Here is a 17,228-nt window from a genome sequence, read left to right as displayed (position 1 = left end):
CTTTTTAACATTATCTATCTTCTAAAAATATTGCCACAACAAATACACACACAGCCACAGTTATTATTATTTTTTCTCCCCTCCCTCAGCAATTAGCAGGTAAAACTCACGGTGCTGGCAGCGCGTGCTAAATGTGTACGCATCACTCTGGTTGCCAAGTTTGGTCTGTTAGAGTTGCATTTCCAATTTCTTCTTTCAACAAATCAGTCCAATGTACTAAACTGAACGCTGGGGTTTGGACTCACTTCCTGAAGTGGTAGAGGTCAGAGGGCAGGACACCAATATTTCAGTGACTTCTTTTCAAAGGAAAACTACACTAATGAGTTAGGTTCTGGAATCAGACAGCATCATAAAGAACACGATAACTGGTCAATGCAATACCAGACAACAACAACAACAACAACAACAACAACAACAACAGTGAAATAGATAACAGTCATCAGCAGATAAGGTAAGAACAGAGACATAAAGTCAAAGAGTAATTTGTCATCAAGATCCAAATATTAAAATCCTCAATTTGAATGAATTTCATAGACTGTTCTCTGTGGGAGGAGCTTAAAGACGACTTTCCTTCATCTGTCTCTCTTTACATCAGGGACAGACGACAGGAAAACGTCTTGTGAGCCGAGGTCAGTGAGATGAACTGTGTGAAATAGGTTTTCAGAGATTCAATGGAAGTTTGATCCAGAATGGCTTTATAAATAAAACTAAAAGAACTATGACGACTGACCGCATAAAACTGGCACATTTGTGCCATGAAGCATCTCAAGGCCAGTTTTGACTAAAAGACGGACAGAGGGAGGCTGACTGCCGCTCCGGTTGTGTTTCACAGTCCTCTTACTTCCTCGAGAGGCTGCACTCTGTAGCATCATTAACAGTTTCCTTGTGTGGAATCCCCCTCTCTCTGATTCCATTTCCGCTTTGTTGCCACTTTGGCTGGAAAAGGGGATGTGAGCTGAGAAAAAAAAAGAGGATGTGGCATGGGAGCATCCACTCCTTGTCCTGACATGTGATACTGATGATTTGTTTTTAAAAAGAAAGCCATTTTGACTAGTTTCTGCCTCAATATGTCAATGTAGTGTGTCAGTGTAGGATGGAGATGTGTATGGTAAGACTGCCAACAGAGCTTCTTGGCCACTTAAGGTCACATTGGCTCTTCGCAGGTGTCAGGGAATGAAATGAGATCGTTTGAATGTAAAGGGTGGAGAGTGGTCTGGGCTGCTTGTAAAGAAGAACAGAAGGAAGAAGAGGCAGAGTAGTTGGAAGAGAACAGGAGGAGGAGGAGGAGGAGGAGGAGGAGGAGGAGGAGGGGTGTCCGGTCATGCTCAAGCCCTACGTCTTTGAGAGAGAAGAGGGGAAAGACACGGGGAGAAAGAGGGGGGAAAGAGAAAGGGAGAGCGCTTTGCAAGCCACCCAGGCGTCATTACCATGTCAATCTGAAGAGAGAGGGAGATAGAGAGGGAGAAACAGGCCGGCCAGGGCCCAGCAGTGGGGCCGGATCCATATGGTGCTGCCGGCTCTGGAATGAATAGTGAATGGAGCGGCTGGGCGCTGGGCTGCTGGAATCTGCCTCCAAGCCTTTGTGAACAGGATGACCAAAGACAAGAGGGAGCTCTGCAGATGGCCCGGGCTATAAATAGGTAGCTAGTCTATCTCCGTGCTGTCACTCTTCTTGTCTATCTGCCTCCCAGCTTCCCCCCTCACCCCGCCCCACATACTGCCAGGCCCCTGGACACCGCTGAACCCAGGAAATATAAAAGCCGATGGTCGCGGAGCTGGAAGACATCGGGAGGCCTGAGTCCTCATCTCGGTTTTCTTTTCCCGCCAGCCCCTGGCGTCAAACATGTATCATTCTGATTTGTCGCAGATGCAGTAGAGGCATGGGACTAGGCATCCCATCGTGTATGTGTGTGTGTGTGTGTGTGTGTCTGTGTGAGAGAGAATAGCTAAGTCGCTCATACACAAGCTGAGGAAGGCAGAGAGATTGAGCAGTTGTGTTTTCAGTCCAAACTTCTCGCAGATGGACTTTAAAGTGAGTGATAAATCCGTGTCCAGATTGAGGGTCCTTTTGTCATTAAACTAAGCCTTAGCACTGCTGTCCATCTGGCTGTGTGTGTGTGTGTGTGTGTGCGTGCATGTGTGTTTGTGTGTGTAGACACTGGACATGATCCGGTAGCAGAAAGTACACTACGGGCCTTTCTTTTTAAGTGTTGCTGACTGCAGCACGCTGTAAGGTCGACTTGTGCTCTTACTTCTCATACATTTTGTGTCTCACACATTTAACACACACACACACACACACACACACACACACACACACACACACACACACACACTTTACTCCCCCCACTTCTTGTAAACACATCTCCAAGCCAGCGTGTGCTTTGTCTGTAACAGCCCCAGACTGTGAGCTAACACCAAAGATAATTGTTAGGAGTGATGGAGCTCAAGACCAGTCCTGTGGATCGAGAGATGACGTCTGCGTGCACGCGCGCTTGTGTGTGTGTGTGTGTGCAGGCGCAAGAAGTAACCAACTAGTAAACACAATGAAGCAACTGGCCCGGATGACTTACGTCTGGACCACACTGAGTAAAAGGCATCAGTCAGGTGGTGCTAAAAGCTGTGGTGTCAAGGTTGGGTGGCGTTAGAGACAGACAGACAGACACAGACACACAGACAGATAGACAGACAGACAGACACAGACACACAGACAGATAGACAGACAGACAGACACAGACAGATAGACAGACAGACAGACACAGACACACAGACAGATAGACAGACAGACAGACACAGACACACAGACAGATAGACAGACAGACAGACACAGACAGATAGACAGACAGACAGACACAGACACACAGACAGATGGACAGACAGACAGACACAGACACACAGACAGATAGACAGACAGACAGACACAGACACACAGACAGATAGACAGAGCTCTTTCCAATTTTACCATGTTTCAATACCATCCAATGTGCTGTGATGTTCCAGGTTTTATTGTTTTGTCCAGCTGGAGTTGCATACCAGCTGTTGGCGATGTGTGTGTGTGTGTGTGTGTGTGTGTGTGTGTGTGTGTGTGTGTGTGTGTGTGTGTGTGTGTGTGTGTGTGTGTGTGTGTGTGTGTGTGTGTGTGTGTGTGTGTGTGTGTGTGTGTGTGTGTGTGTGTGTGGTTGTGTGTGTGTGTGTGTGTGTGTGTGTGTGTGTGGTTGTGTGTGTGTGTGTGTGTGTGTGTGTGTGTAATGACTGTGTGCTCTAAACACCCTTCTGACATGTAATGGCTCTCTCGTGGTGAAAGCAGCCAGGTGCTCACCGCAGGCGACATCACCGGGTCAGCCGCTGATGTGATGCACCGGCTCGATGACATCATCGCCCTGTTTCTCCTCAAAACACTTACTGACCAAGCAGCATGAGTGTGTGTGTGTGTGTGTGTGTGTGTGTGTGTGTGTGTGTGTGTGTGTGCGCGCATGCACACAAAATAAAAAAAACATCTGAATTAAGCAACTGAAAATATACAAATTGTGTTTTATTTGCAAAACAAATGAAAAACAAATTCAGTTGTATTCATTATAGGTCACGTAATGTCTTTAACATATTTTCATTCATTTTGAAATGCCAGATCATTGATAGCAGGTCCTGTTCTGTCTCTGAAAGAAGCCAGGATTGTAAAGATTGAATGTAAAAATAAATGTCTTGTTAAATATATGTTTGATAAAGTTTGTTGTGGTTTTTTTAGGTGGAGAAATCTCTTCCCAGCGGAGGCCCTCCATCTGTTTAGACTCCAACAGACACTGTATCTGTATCTTTACTCCTCATAGAGACAGATGCATTCACAAGAGTTTAAAAGTCAGATACGCTGCTGCAAAAATGAAAAATACAGAGTTTATCAGCCTCAATGAGCTTTTTGTTTTTGGTGCATGGCAACCGTCAGTATCCATCACAGTTTTGTTGTGTTGTGTCGCAGCAACCCAGAGGTTGTTAAGTGTCTGCTACTATTGCTGCGGTGTTTATCTCGGAGAATGGGCTATTATCAAGAGCGCTGTACGCACATGGACATAAAAATATCTGCGCTGTGGCGCCATGACATCACAGACGCTCCATTCTGGTGGGGAAACAGGTCATGTAATTGCAATATACTCTGTTATTAGAAGGGCACAGTGTCATTATATCACACGAGTTATTATAAAGATTTTGAAAAAACGCCTGGTTCAGCCTCATGTTCTGGTGTTTTTTCCGAGTTTGGAAGCGTCTCTCTGTGTGTGTCTGTCCGTCCGTCTGCTGTGAGCTTCAGCTCCCAGCTGGCCAGAGCACCTCCATGCTGTCCGGGCGTTACGGTGTGGAACTTGATAAGTTTAGACCAAGGCCAACAGAAGACCACCATAGATGGAGGGTTGGACGAGGGGGATGGAGGACAGATGGGGCAGGGATGGAGGTCCTGCGTCCCTCTGCCTCTCTCGTAGACTCGTTTGGCTCGGGTCTTCTCTCCGTCGTGTGGGATCAGATGACAACGATCCTGATGTGAGCATCTCTCATTAGGACTACGGATCTTCTCACCACTACTCTTGAATTCGTACTATTGCTCTGATATGTTTACACTCTACTCTCTATAAGATATTGTTTTTCTGTTTTGTTTTGCACTTTGGCCACGAAGTATTTCACTTAGCAGAGCTTAAACTGGCAACTTGCCTTTCCCATGACCCCCCCTTCTCCGCCACCGCCGACACATGCGCATAGGAAGCACGGCGAAATGACAGACAGTGGGACAGAAGTTGTTTTTGTCTTTTCCTTTTTCTCCCTCGCTTACGCATATGGTCATCCGTTCTGCCTGTCTATCTGTCTGTCTGTCATTACAGTAAATCAGAGGGCTCTTCGGCTTTATCCGAGCGTCCTTCTGGCCGGGACGGCTGCAGCAGATGTTGGAGCCTGGGACAAAATGGATTTCCCCCCACCGAGAGCATCTTTTCTTGCCCTCCTTACTGGAGGCTCCTTGAAATGCTAATGCCCCACCATTAGTGTAGCAGTGGTCCGGCATAGTCATGGTGGGAAAAAAGGGAACGGCCACAATCCGGACTGAAAAAAAAACCTTTGTCACCGAACAACCCCTGGAAAATATACTTTGCTGATCCAGACAGACATTTGTCTGGTCGAGGTCTGAGAAAGAGAACGTAAGTGGGAGATATTTATCTCACCACACACAGAGGTCGGGTGTGTCATGGCATCTCATCCCCTGGCCTCCTCCCCTTCCCTGCTGTCTCTAAAGAGCCTCTATCCCTTCCTCAAAGTTCAGCTCAAAAGAGGGATAATGATTATCAAGCATATGAATGGAGCAAAAAAAAAGAAAAGAAAAAGAGAACCAATTTCTACTTTGCTCCAAGCACTGGCATTTAAAGGATCAGGCGGCGATTCCAAAATTAGGAGGCTTAACTCTTTGAAAACATTTGATGAGCAGCCGCTGCTGGCTGTTATCGGGAGAATCAAGCGGCGACGAGCAAAGCCGCTTTGCTCAACAGCGTGTACCACATGTTTTCACTCCTGGAGGCGCACTGCAGGTACAGAGGAAGAGGAGGACGGCGGTTGTAGGAACTCATGTTTCTGTGATATGCAAAAAAGAGGCGGCTTACGACGAGACAAAATGGTTTATGGGTACGAGTGAGGCAAAGTTGGTTGAAGCAGCTTCATCGTATATTGTACAGGGACTCCTGTTCAACATGCAAGGATGGAAGGGGCCTTTTGCTCTTTTGCTAATTCTTGCTTAACCCCCTCCTTACCTCCCTCGCACACACACACACACACACACACACACACACACACACACACACACACACACACAGGTTTATATCTGGACATCCTTGTCACTGTCAGCAGCTGGCGGGCTGAGTCTTGCCCGTGCGTGTGTGTGTGTGTGTGTGTGTGTGTGTGTGTGTGTGTGTGTGTGTGTGTGTGTGTGTGTGTGTGTGTGTGTGTGTGTGTGTGTGTGTGTGTGTGTGTGTGTGTGTGTGTGTGTGTGTGTGTGTGTGTGTGTGTGTGTGTGTGTGTGTGTGTGTGTGTGTGTGTGTGCAGAGCTCCAGTAAAGCCTGCTGCTCTGCTCTGCTGTGCTGGCCAGGCCATGTGGCCACTTTAAAGCTCCTTTCTGAGAGGCCTGTGAAGTTGTTAAGGAGCTCCACTACACTGGCAGTTGGCTCTGGGAATCCCTCTGCCAGCTGTAGCCTGCACACACACCCCTCCCCGCTTCACTTCCCCTCGCTCTGTCTCTCATGTTCTCCTTCTCATGCTCACACTTGCTCCATTTCTCTGTGTTCGCTCCCGTCCCTGTCCCCTCTGTCCGTCTGTATTTGTCTGTCGCCTGCTCTCCCCGTCTCTCGTGTTCCTCGTTTCCCCCCTCTCTGTCTGTTCCTCGTTCTGACCGCGGTATCTGCATAATCTATGTAGTGAAACATCATTGCGGACCTTCTGTCTCTTCTGGCACCGGTCCGGCTGCACATGTTTTCTCCTGTATACCTGCTCAGATCGCTGGAAATGCACTTTGGCAACTATCGCTGAGCCACGTGTGGCAATGATGGCTATTTAGAAAAAAAAGAAGTAGTGCAAAAAAAAAGAAGAAGATGATAATAGAAAATAAGATGAGCTGCAGGGAACCGATTGCACAACTCGTTCTGCGAATAGGAGAGCCTAATTGATATTTACGATGCATATTCAGATTATTAATTTACCATGATAGTTCTGGTGCCACAATCTCACACTGGCTCGCTCACACACCGATACTGGAAGGTTGCGTCCCTCTCTGGATTTGGCTGACCTTTCATTGAGAGCAGAGAGCAGGTGCACCTGTGTCCTGCTCCCTGGCTCATATTCCCAAGGTCTGCAGTGCACATCTGCTCGAGTGCACTTGTTTGTACACACAAGGAGGACATTTGCTTGTATTGTTATCAGCTCCATTTGTGGTTGGAGTCCCTGGCTGCAGGGTTATGGAGGAATTATTGCTGAAGGCCAACGTCTCCAATACCTATTCGCTAATCTGCTGATATTCGCTGAGGGCACTTGTGACTGTTTTTTTTTCACAGTGGCACTTTTCATTCAAATTAGACTGTAGCTCTCATTAAGTGACCTACGTGTATTCAAGCGTATCGACATGAACTCACATCACATGCACATGCAATGTGTCCAAAAAAATGATTGATTGTGAAAAGTTTTTCAGTCATCTAGTCTTTTCAAAACAAGAGACAGAAAAAAAGGCTATAGTTCACAGTTTTCTTCAAGTCTAGGAGAAAAAAAAAGAAGTGAAATAAGATTAGAGCCTTTAAAAAGTTTGACCTGTACCTTAAAAACCCGGGTAAAGGCTCTGTCGAAACTAGACGGGACGCTAAGGACGCTAATTATCAGCTGACGGACAAGGTTTGGGGCTCCTGCCGCCTCTTCTCCGTTCTCCTGCCCTCTCCTCTCCTCTCCTCTCCTCTGCCTTCTCCAGAGACGGCCATGCAAGCTGGCGTCTTTTCACTCCACAGATGTCTCTGTTCCTATAGGGCTCTCGCTGCGAGGAGATGTGTTGGCAATCCTGTGAAACACACCTAACATACGCGCCCGGGCAGCACACACACACACACACACACACACACACAATCACAGACACTCTCTCTCACGCACACACACACACACACACAGAAACACCCAAACACACGGTGCGATACTGCTGTTGTCGCTGCTGGAGTCGATGTCTGTGAAGACTCTCTCATCGTCGCTCCCTCACTCTCTCGTTCTTTTCCTGTTCCTGTGTTGTCTCCCTGTTCAAAAGAGAGACGCACAGAAAAGTGAAGAGAAGAAGCAGAAGGTGTGTGTGTGTGTGTGTTCATGTGTGTGTACACGCACAACACTTCCTGTGTAACAACCTGGCGTAGCCCAGATCCGCCAGAGCTCTCAAGTCGGGTGTGAGAGGGTTGTCACCACATACCTGAGGCTGGCAGGCATAACACCTGTTATGAGCCTGTGAGTGTGTCAGGCATGTTTGTCAATGAGCATCGCTCTGCATTCGTGTGTGGATTCTACATTTCAGGTTTGATGTGAAGGAACTTGCGGTCAGGTGAGCTTCAGTTCCCGGATGAGACCATGGGAAGATGATGTTCATTGCGGAGGCCGCGGCCGACACTGATGATGTCTTGAGGTGAACTGTTGATTCGACAGTTTTGTTTGCTTCTTTCATCCGTTCTTCCTCAAACGCCTGTTTAGGCTAGCGTGGTGGTGTGTTTTTTCTTCTGTTTTCTGCAGTTGAGCTCTGATATGTTCTCGTGTTGGCTGTGCTGTTGTGTAGCGTGTGTGTGTGTGTGTGTGTGTCCACAGCATGGCCGTCCATCTGTCTCCAGGAGAGCAGCTTCCTGTTCTCTCCCTCTCATCTCTGCCACTGCAGGAACACACAACCTGGTCTGACATCCGCTCATACATACACACGCACAGGCACGCACACATAAACACACGTGCATACATACCTTCTGTCCGTCTATCTGTCTGTCTGTTTGCCGACACACATTTGTCTGTCGGTCTTTCCGCACACATCCCCATAAAGCTCATCAAAGCCCGTCATCTGCCTTCCTTCTGTCTCTCTGTCTGGCCCTCTATTTGTCCGTCATCCAAACAGTCACAAATTATGGGATGGGGGGGTTCACGCGCACCATTTGGCATCCCCAGTCCAATAGAGTGCTAAATGGCAGGGACACAAAATGGCTGCAACAAAGTTGCTACTACAAAATGGCCACAGATGGGAGGTGTGACACCGAGTCAAAGGTCTCGAGGTCTCGAGGTCTCGAGGTCTCTCCGGCCTTTGCTGGGTTGTGATTATTTTGAAGTCTGAGTGAGGTTCAAGGAGGATGCAACAGCCGTGTTGACTTTCAGTACCAGCCCGGCAGATCGATATTCCTCACTGCCGGCCAGGGTGGTTTACAATGATTGTTCCACAGATCCTTGTTTGCTGGAGAACAGCGGTGTGTGCGAGCATAGCATGTGTATGTCAGTGTGTGTGTGTGTGTGTGCGTGTGTGTGTGTGCGTGTGCGTGTGCGTGTCCGAGGGGGACATTGATTGGAGCTATTTCTGCTTTGCCACATGACAGATGCAGCCTGTTCACAGCAGAAACGTCAATGCCCACACCTGCTTGGGTGGTGAATGTGAGGCATCACTGACGACTGCCTCTGTGGAGTCAGACTGAGACACTGACAAAATACGAACAAGGACGACGATATCTCCTAGAACGTGAATTATCACTGTGGCACACCATCAGCACTTTATTAAAGATGGGAATCTGGGTATTATAATCCAGAGAAATGTCAACAGGCGTGCCTGTACTAACAACAAAAGGCAACGTAGTCTCACAAGATATCAAATTGAGAGTGTCAGGGCATCGCTATGATTACAGTGCATAGGAAGTACAGCGAAAATATTATAAAAAATAAATATTATTATGTGACTCTCCTTTACAGTTGGCATAAAATTACCATACACCGCATGTTGCTGCTGCCTTTCCATCCAGCTTCCAGCTCTGCACCATCATGGGGCAATCTGTGTACTGTCTATGTGAAGGAAAGATATCCCTATACCATATTATCCCTGCACATATGTGTCGACCACCGAGTTTGAAGATGAAAAATACAGAGAGCGATATTGAAATGGAAAAAAACCATGATGAGGACTTACTTTTCTGGCACATAGAACTGTTTTTATATGAAGCAAAAAAAAAAAAAGGAGGGAGAGACAGCCCTAAGCATCAGGGTGTGTTTGACGCAGGTAGGATTATAGGCCCTAATAAGTTATAAATGATAGTAATGGCCATCTGTTCGCCTATAGGGAGCTCCTAGCCAGCTCTGATTTGGCACGCCGAACCGCGGCACGACAGACACTCCTTTGAGCATTGGGCGTTTAGAACGCAGCCACCTCGTGCCTGGGCATTTGCTAAATTCAGACGTGACACTCTGACAGCAGATGCTCAAAGCTAGACTTAGAGATGAGGATAAGTAGAGCTTTTTTTCCCCCCTCCTCGCCGGGATCATTATGTGAACACTGTAGTTCTGGTACTGTCAAATGTGCTTTGCTGAGAGACAAAGAATACCAACAGTTTAGGACCGACAGTTGCAGCACGGAGACAGAATATCCCCATTCTGCAGGAGAAACACGGTTCCAACTGGAAAATATGGTTTTAAGCAATAGAGAAACACCTGAATGTTACCCTGCCCGAGCACCATTCGAGTGACTGCTTTGTCCATGGTGACCACGGCCTCTCCATCTGTGTGCGTGCGTGTGTACTGTATGTGTGTGCATGTTTTGTGCGTCAGGGCTCTGGTCTTAGCCCTGTGGCAGGTGTCTCATCCCAGTGCAGTGTTTGCAGTCTGGCCCCTCTAAGCACTGTAGCCTGTCTGAGGCAGATTACACACACAGGAGCAGATGGGTGCAGACCTCAGCACCCACAAATACACAAAGCAGGGCCAGGCCAGCTGAATGTACTGGATCTACGCATGTGTGTTTGTGTGTATTTATGTATTTATGTATAGATGTGAAATTATGCATGCACAACACGTCTGTTCATTCATCTATGTTTGCATGTACAGTATCCATTATCAGATTGTGTGTGCATTTGTGTGTGTTTCTCGCTCCAGAGTAGCTAAAGACATGAGAGAGTAAACATTCTAATCCCGCTGCCGAGCGATGAGAGGAAGAGTATTTCTGCCTCTTCCTCTATCTCCCACACACGTCTCGTCCCATATCAAGGCTAGATTAACTGGTGTGGCTGGCTAAGATATTTCTCCCGTCCTCTTCACGTTCGCCCGTATCAAAGCAGGAATTACTGGCATGGCTAGCTCAGATGCCACATGTCTTCTCCCTTATCCGACCTTGTGTGGCTGGGATAAAATGCGACGCCACGCTAAATGTTTAAGTGCCCCGGGCTAGAACTGCACCAAAGCTTGCTGACACAAGAACACGGGTGGAATTGCTCTTGTAAAATCCAGACAGGCATCGTAAGGGTCATATATTTTTAAAGCTACACAAGGCAAGAATTTAATGCAAGAGTGCTCCAGTCACATCAGGGTAATTCAAGACACAGCACCTCATCCTTATCATTTTGGGTTTTGCCAACATGGAAAAAACTGAGAGGAAAAAAAGAGAGAAAACAGAGCTCACAGATAAATCCTCTAGAAGATGAGTTTTACACCCAAGGAGCGTTAGGGAAACCATTTCACCATACACAATATTATATATATATATATATATATTGGTACTATTGTAACCTTCAAAATGCAAATTTTGTGACGATAACACCCTTGCAGTGACAGTGTATTCTCAATGATAGAACGAAGTCTGTAACCCAAACATCCCAGTACCCTACATAGTCAAAAAATGCTTCATTGTTCACAGTCGCAGTCCAAAACCATGGACCTGCACCTTGCTCCTCTAAAACCTAAACAAACTGAAGACGACAGAAGAAAAAATATCAAATTTGAGTCCAGCTGTTCCAAACAAACAAGTGTTACACTTTACTTTGTCTCTGAATTTGGTGAGAATTGACTCAGAGGTGCAGTTGTGGTTTTAGACTCGTTTGCTGCATTTTCTGGACACAGTATTTAAAACAGAAATGACAAGTTGGTGTCAGGAGAAACTTGCTTGGCTCAGACTAAACTGACAAGAACATGCACACATACACATATCTACACATCCATGCATATACACAGATGCTCTTCTGTGTGTTCCTCACAGCTGGTGTTACATCCTTCATGTGACCATGTGCTGCTGGTCACACATTAAAAAAGAGAATGTGTCACCAACAAGGCTGATAGACGGGACCTTATACACAACACTGTGTGTGTGTGTGTGTGTGTGTGTGTGTGTGTGTGTGTGTGTGTGTGTGTGTGTGTGTGTGTGTGAGTGTGAGAGGGAGCTAGCTTTGTCCCGTCCCAAGCTGTGTGCGTCCTCGGGGGCCTGATGTCCAAACAGGAAGAGGTGTCAGATGGCCTTGGTATCCATCTCTGGGACACAACAACTGGAGAACTGTCTGTCTATCTGTCTGTCTGTCTTCTACACTTACACACTCTACGTACACACACGCACAGAAACAGAGACACACACACGGACTGTCATCCATTCGACACAGCAGCAGTTTGTCTTCATTTCCCCAGCGCCCTGCATGGATGCTCAGTCGACAGTAGCCTGCTTCCTGCGGAGTATGTGCTTGCCTCCTGTTTGCATCTGTTGGCACACACACACACACACACACACACACACACACACACACACACACACACACACACACACACACACACACACACACACACACACACACACACACACACACACACACACACACACACACACACACACACACACACACACACACCAGCGGAATATCGGATAATGAGTAATTAGCTGACCAAACAGGTACTGCCTCGGCTAATGGCTCGGGGTGCAGTACTGAATGTAGGAGGTAGGAAGTTTTTGTGGGAAGATACCGAACAAGGAGGAAGAGAGGAGGAATCAGAGTTCGATTTCCACATCCCTAAGACGATTGGTCGATTCATGCCTGGCATCCACCGCACAAGCTGTGTCCTTTTGTGACATCAGATTCATATTGTTAGATATTACAGTTCATGGCTGTCATGTCCATTTATTGTCACTTATCACCATCTAGAATTGAGATTTGACATGGCTGTGGTATGATGTCGTTATATTGTACCATCTCTTTTCTCCACGCTCTATTGGTATTGCTTGTGGATGTAGGATAGAGAGAGTGTGTTTTGGTGTGTGTTTCAGTGTGTGTGTGTGTGTGTGTGTGTCTGTCCTGGTGTACGATTGCATCCTTGTTTTTGTGTATGTTGGGACAAATTAGTTTTCAGCTTGACTGCTTGTGTGTGTAAATGAGTTTGAAAGGCTATGTAATCACCCAAGATGGGGACTAAGTGTGCCCTATATGTGTGTGTGTGTGTGTGCGCACGTGTGTGTGTGTGTGTGTGTGTGTGTGTGTGTGTGTGTGTGTGTGTGTGTGTGTGTGTGTCTGTGTGTGTGTGTGCGTGTGCGCATGTGTGTGTGTGTGAAGGCAGCTGGACCTTAGCCAAACCCCTTGCCAGGTCCTTTTAGTGCGTCCTCTCAAGAATGAAGCATGCACTTGAGAGAGAGAGAGAGAGAGAGAGTGTAAGTATGCAAGAGAGAGAGAGAGAGAGAGAGAGAGAGTGTAAGTATGCAAGAGAGAGAGAGAGAGAGGGAGAGAGAGTGTAAGTATGCAAGAGAGAGAGAGAGAGAGAGAGAGAGAGTGTAAGTATGCAAGAGAGAGAGAGAGAGAGGGAGAGAGAGTGTAAGTATGCAAGAGAGAGAGAGAGAGGGAGAGAGAGTGTAAGTATGCAAGAGAGAGAGAGAGAGAGAGAGAGAGTGTAAGTATGCAAGAGAGAGAGAGAGAGGGAGAGAGAGTGTAAGTATGCAAGAGAGAGAGAGAGAGAGAGAGAGAGAGGGAGAGAGTGTAAGTATGCAAGAGAGAGAGAGAGAGAGAGAGAGAGGGAAAGAGAGAGTGTAAGTATGCAAGAGAGAGAGAGAGAGAGAGAGAGAGTGTAAGTATGCAAGAGAGAGAGAGAGAGGGAGAGAGAGAGAGGGAGAGGGAGAGAGAGCATTAAGAGTCATGTAATATAATTAACATCTCGAAAAAGATCTCCCCTTTCCCTCTAAGCTACAAACTAGAAACAAAATTCGTAGATTAGTTTTGATGTCACAGAGCAGCAATGTGCCAGGCCACAGAAAAGGTAAGCTGTGTTAAATGTTGGGAGCGGGTGCGGAGGTGGGATAAGGGAAATTGTTGTTGAAGTTTTTAAAAGTGTAGCGGGCCCGATTCCCTCCGAACATCTGGGATGGAAAGTGCCCCCTACATAACCCCAATGCACACCCACACCCAGCCCTCGAACATCCAGCTCCCCTTGCTGTCCACGTACAGATGGGGCTCGCTAAAAATAGCACAAAGAACGTTGCTGTATAGCTATGGAAAGCTGTGTACAGTGAGAGGTCAGCAGGCAGGGGCTGTTTTCTTGAAAGAGGAATCGCCCTTTGTACAGACTTTTTTATCAGTTTTAACTTTCATTGACCAACACTGAAGGCCTGCTCACGCCAGAGAGCGGCACAGGGAAATGCCTCCGCTGGTCCTTGTTTGGTGAAGAGGGGAGAGCGCTCACAGGGGTCAGGGGTGGACGACTGAGCCCTGCTGGCTAATGGCTAACACTCTAAAGCTGCTTTCAGACACGCTCGGAAGACTGGACAGAGGGTCTGCATGTGAGAATGCAAATGTCCAGTGAGCCCATGTGAGCCACCCCTCACCTGAATGTTCCTGTAATTGAATTAGATTTTCAATCATTCTCCATGTTGCGGGCTTTACATGTGAAAGTCAAAATCCAGAGAATGTCCTGACCCAATTTTCCGGACTTTTTTTCCAGAGTTCATGTCTGAAAACAACTAAACAAAGCTCACCAAGTTTGTGAGCTTGCCAACTGGCCGCTCCGTTGCTTAATGTGCACCAGCAGTCAGTTGTCGATTCTCGTTTCAAGTTTTCATATTCGTTCTTGGTATAAACCTAAATACAAACATTTCCTTTTGTCTGGTGTTTTTAGTCTTTTTTTTTTCATTTCTATCTAGCATTCAGCCATCAACCCGTCCACTCACTTTAAATGTTCCCACAAAAAACGTGGTTGAATTCTTGTGCATTTGACTCATTCCTCCTCTCTCAATTTTCTTTCTCACCATTTCCACTGTTATTCCTGCTTCTCTCTCCTCTGATATATTTAAACCATGCCCCTGGGGAGAACAGAAGCCCGCCTCAATCTGGAACCGATTGTTTTGTTCGGTTCATGAATCCAGAACCAAACCCTGACAAAAGAACTCTTGTACAGAACCGCTGTGTTATTTGTTTTTGCCCGCGTTATTTGTTTTTGCCGGAGAGATTGTGCCGTTATCAAAGTATTTATTGTGCTGCTGTGCTGCAGTTGTGGATGCAGAGAGGGCCTGGAGCCTCGCAGCACATCAAAGCTGTCACAAATAGGGAGCAGGGGCCAAATGGCAAGAAATGCTGTGGGCACAAATGAAATAAGGACAAACTGTTCCTGATAAGACGCCACTTTTGAAAGTCTCTCTCAGTGTTGTAGCGATTGCACTGTGCAAGTTTGCGCTACTGGTTAATATTCTCGCACTTCTATCACTTCTCAGAGTGACTGAGTTTAGTTCCATTCACATGTTCAAAGGGTGAACTAATTGGAAAGGAAGCTTGGCATTGTAGGACAATGATAAGCAAGTGATTTATAAGCGGGATTTGGAATTGTTCCCCCGCCAAATGAAATGAATAATAACAAGCTCGGGCCTTGCCCTACTGTTCCTTGAATCCTCATTAGAGGAGTCGTGTGCAGTGGCACATGTGAGATCAGGGAATTACAGAGGAGAGCAGACTGCAGCACGTATATCCCCTGAAGGTCATCTTGGACAGGACCACTGGCTGTGTATCCACGGCTCAAATAGGTGTGTGTTTGTGTCTGTGACAGGCTGAGCCACTCGGCTGGGAACCTGTCAGCATATGCCAAAGAGCTGAGTAATGCTGCCGAGGGTTAGTTTAGCGAGTGGAGCCACCTGACCCCAGTAGATTACCTCGTGACCTTTACTTCAGATGTGGAGCAGAAGACACAGGGTCCAAAATGACCAACTTCCGAACGTGCCAAATTGCAGATCAGTCCACAGGGGTCAGCCACCGCACAGACAATACTGTGTGGAACGCTAACATTTAAATTCCTTCGTTTGTGTCCTTGCTGGCCATCGCACAATCTCCTTGACGGTCGGCGAGTCAAAACGAAGAACAACGTGGCAATTGATTTTCAAGCCGTATTACATTCTCCTGAAACAGACCGTAAACTCACTAGGACTGAGGTTTGTTTTGGTCACCTCTTGGCTCCTTGACCTCTCACGCGTCCTCCTGTGCAGTCACATGCGGAGACAGGAGACAGGAGACAGGAGGAATCAGGTCTGGGCAGAAGTTGCAGGAGGATCTCCGACTTGCTCTTAAACCCATTAAGGCCACCTGGGTGTGTAGCCATGCATGGCTAGAAAGGTGGCCAGGAGGTGTGTGTGAGCAAGTGCGTATTTGTGTGTGTGTACGAGCCGAGAGGTGGCCAGGAGGAGCAGGCTGTTCGGCAAGATTAGCAGGCTCTCACATGTTGCATAACAGATTCCTCCTCTCCTGAAAAACCTGCCGGCATGTTGCCTCCCACTAAGCAGGATGGCCTTTCACTAACACCCTTTACACTCACACACGGATATGTATGCCTTGACACACTTCACGCTTTGCAGATTGATTGTTGAGCCTCCTCACCAAGATGCGTCCACTGCTTTTGCTTTGTATGATGTGCATGGTTATTTATTATTTTTCTCGAGTCATATCAGTAATGCATGAGAGGAAAAGTAGCCATGCTGACCTCCTCACACTCACGCAGGTTGAGTCAAAGCATTAACAAATGTCATTATCCAGACCAGCCAGGAGGTGATTAGGTAGTGTGCTGCTTATGGCTCTGTGTTTAGCATGGGCCTGCTGCATCCACCCGAGCCAACTGCTGTGTGTGTGAGTGTGTGTGTGTGTGTGTGTGTGTTTGTGCATATGGGCCTGGGCTTGCTGGGGGCTGTGATCCGACGGGTCCTATAACACCAAATCAAACACAGAGGGAGACGCAGCCTGCCTATTTCCCTGTCATAGCGAGTGAGTGTGTGTGTGTGTGTGTGTGTGTGTGTGTGTGTGTGTGTGCGTGTGTGTGAGCAGGGGGGGTTAAGTAATAAACAAGGTCTCCATGGTGACAACAGATGCAGCTGCAGCAAAGAATGAAGTTGAGTGTCAGCAGTAAGGGCCCACTGTGTACGCATGTTTGTGCGTCTGTGCATGTGTGTGTGTGTTTGTGTGTGTGTGTCGGTGGGAGAAAAGCATCAGCAGTAGGGGCCCAGTGAGAGTCATAAACACCAGCAGGCCATGACTTCCACAAATAGACCTCTTGGGGGGAAAAAAAGAGAGGCTGGAGCGGGGATAATTTCACACACAACATGAAAAGAGAGACGTGTATTTTAAGTATGCACGGAATGTGACGAGTTTACAATCGTACAAGGCAAATAAAAAAAACTTGCTTTCATTATAGAAAATGCACAAACAGCCCTGCAAATCCCGAGCTTTGGCATCCACACTGGAAATGTCAAGTTC

The sequence above is a fragment of the Scophthalmus maximus genome, chromosome 15, assembly GCF_022379125.1.
Source record: "Scophthalmus maximus strain ysfricsl-2021 chromosome 15, ASM2237912v1, whole genome shotgun sequence".
NCBI classification, from domain to species: Eukaryota; Metazoa; Chordata; class Actinopteri; order Pleuronectiformes; family Scophthalmidae; genus Scophthalmus; species Scophthalmus maximus.
This window is presented reverse-complemented; position numbering follows the sequence as displayed.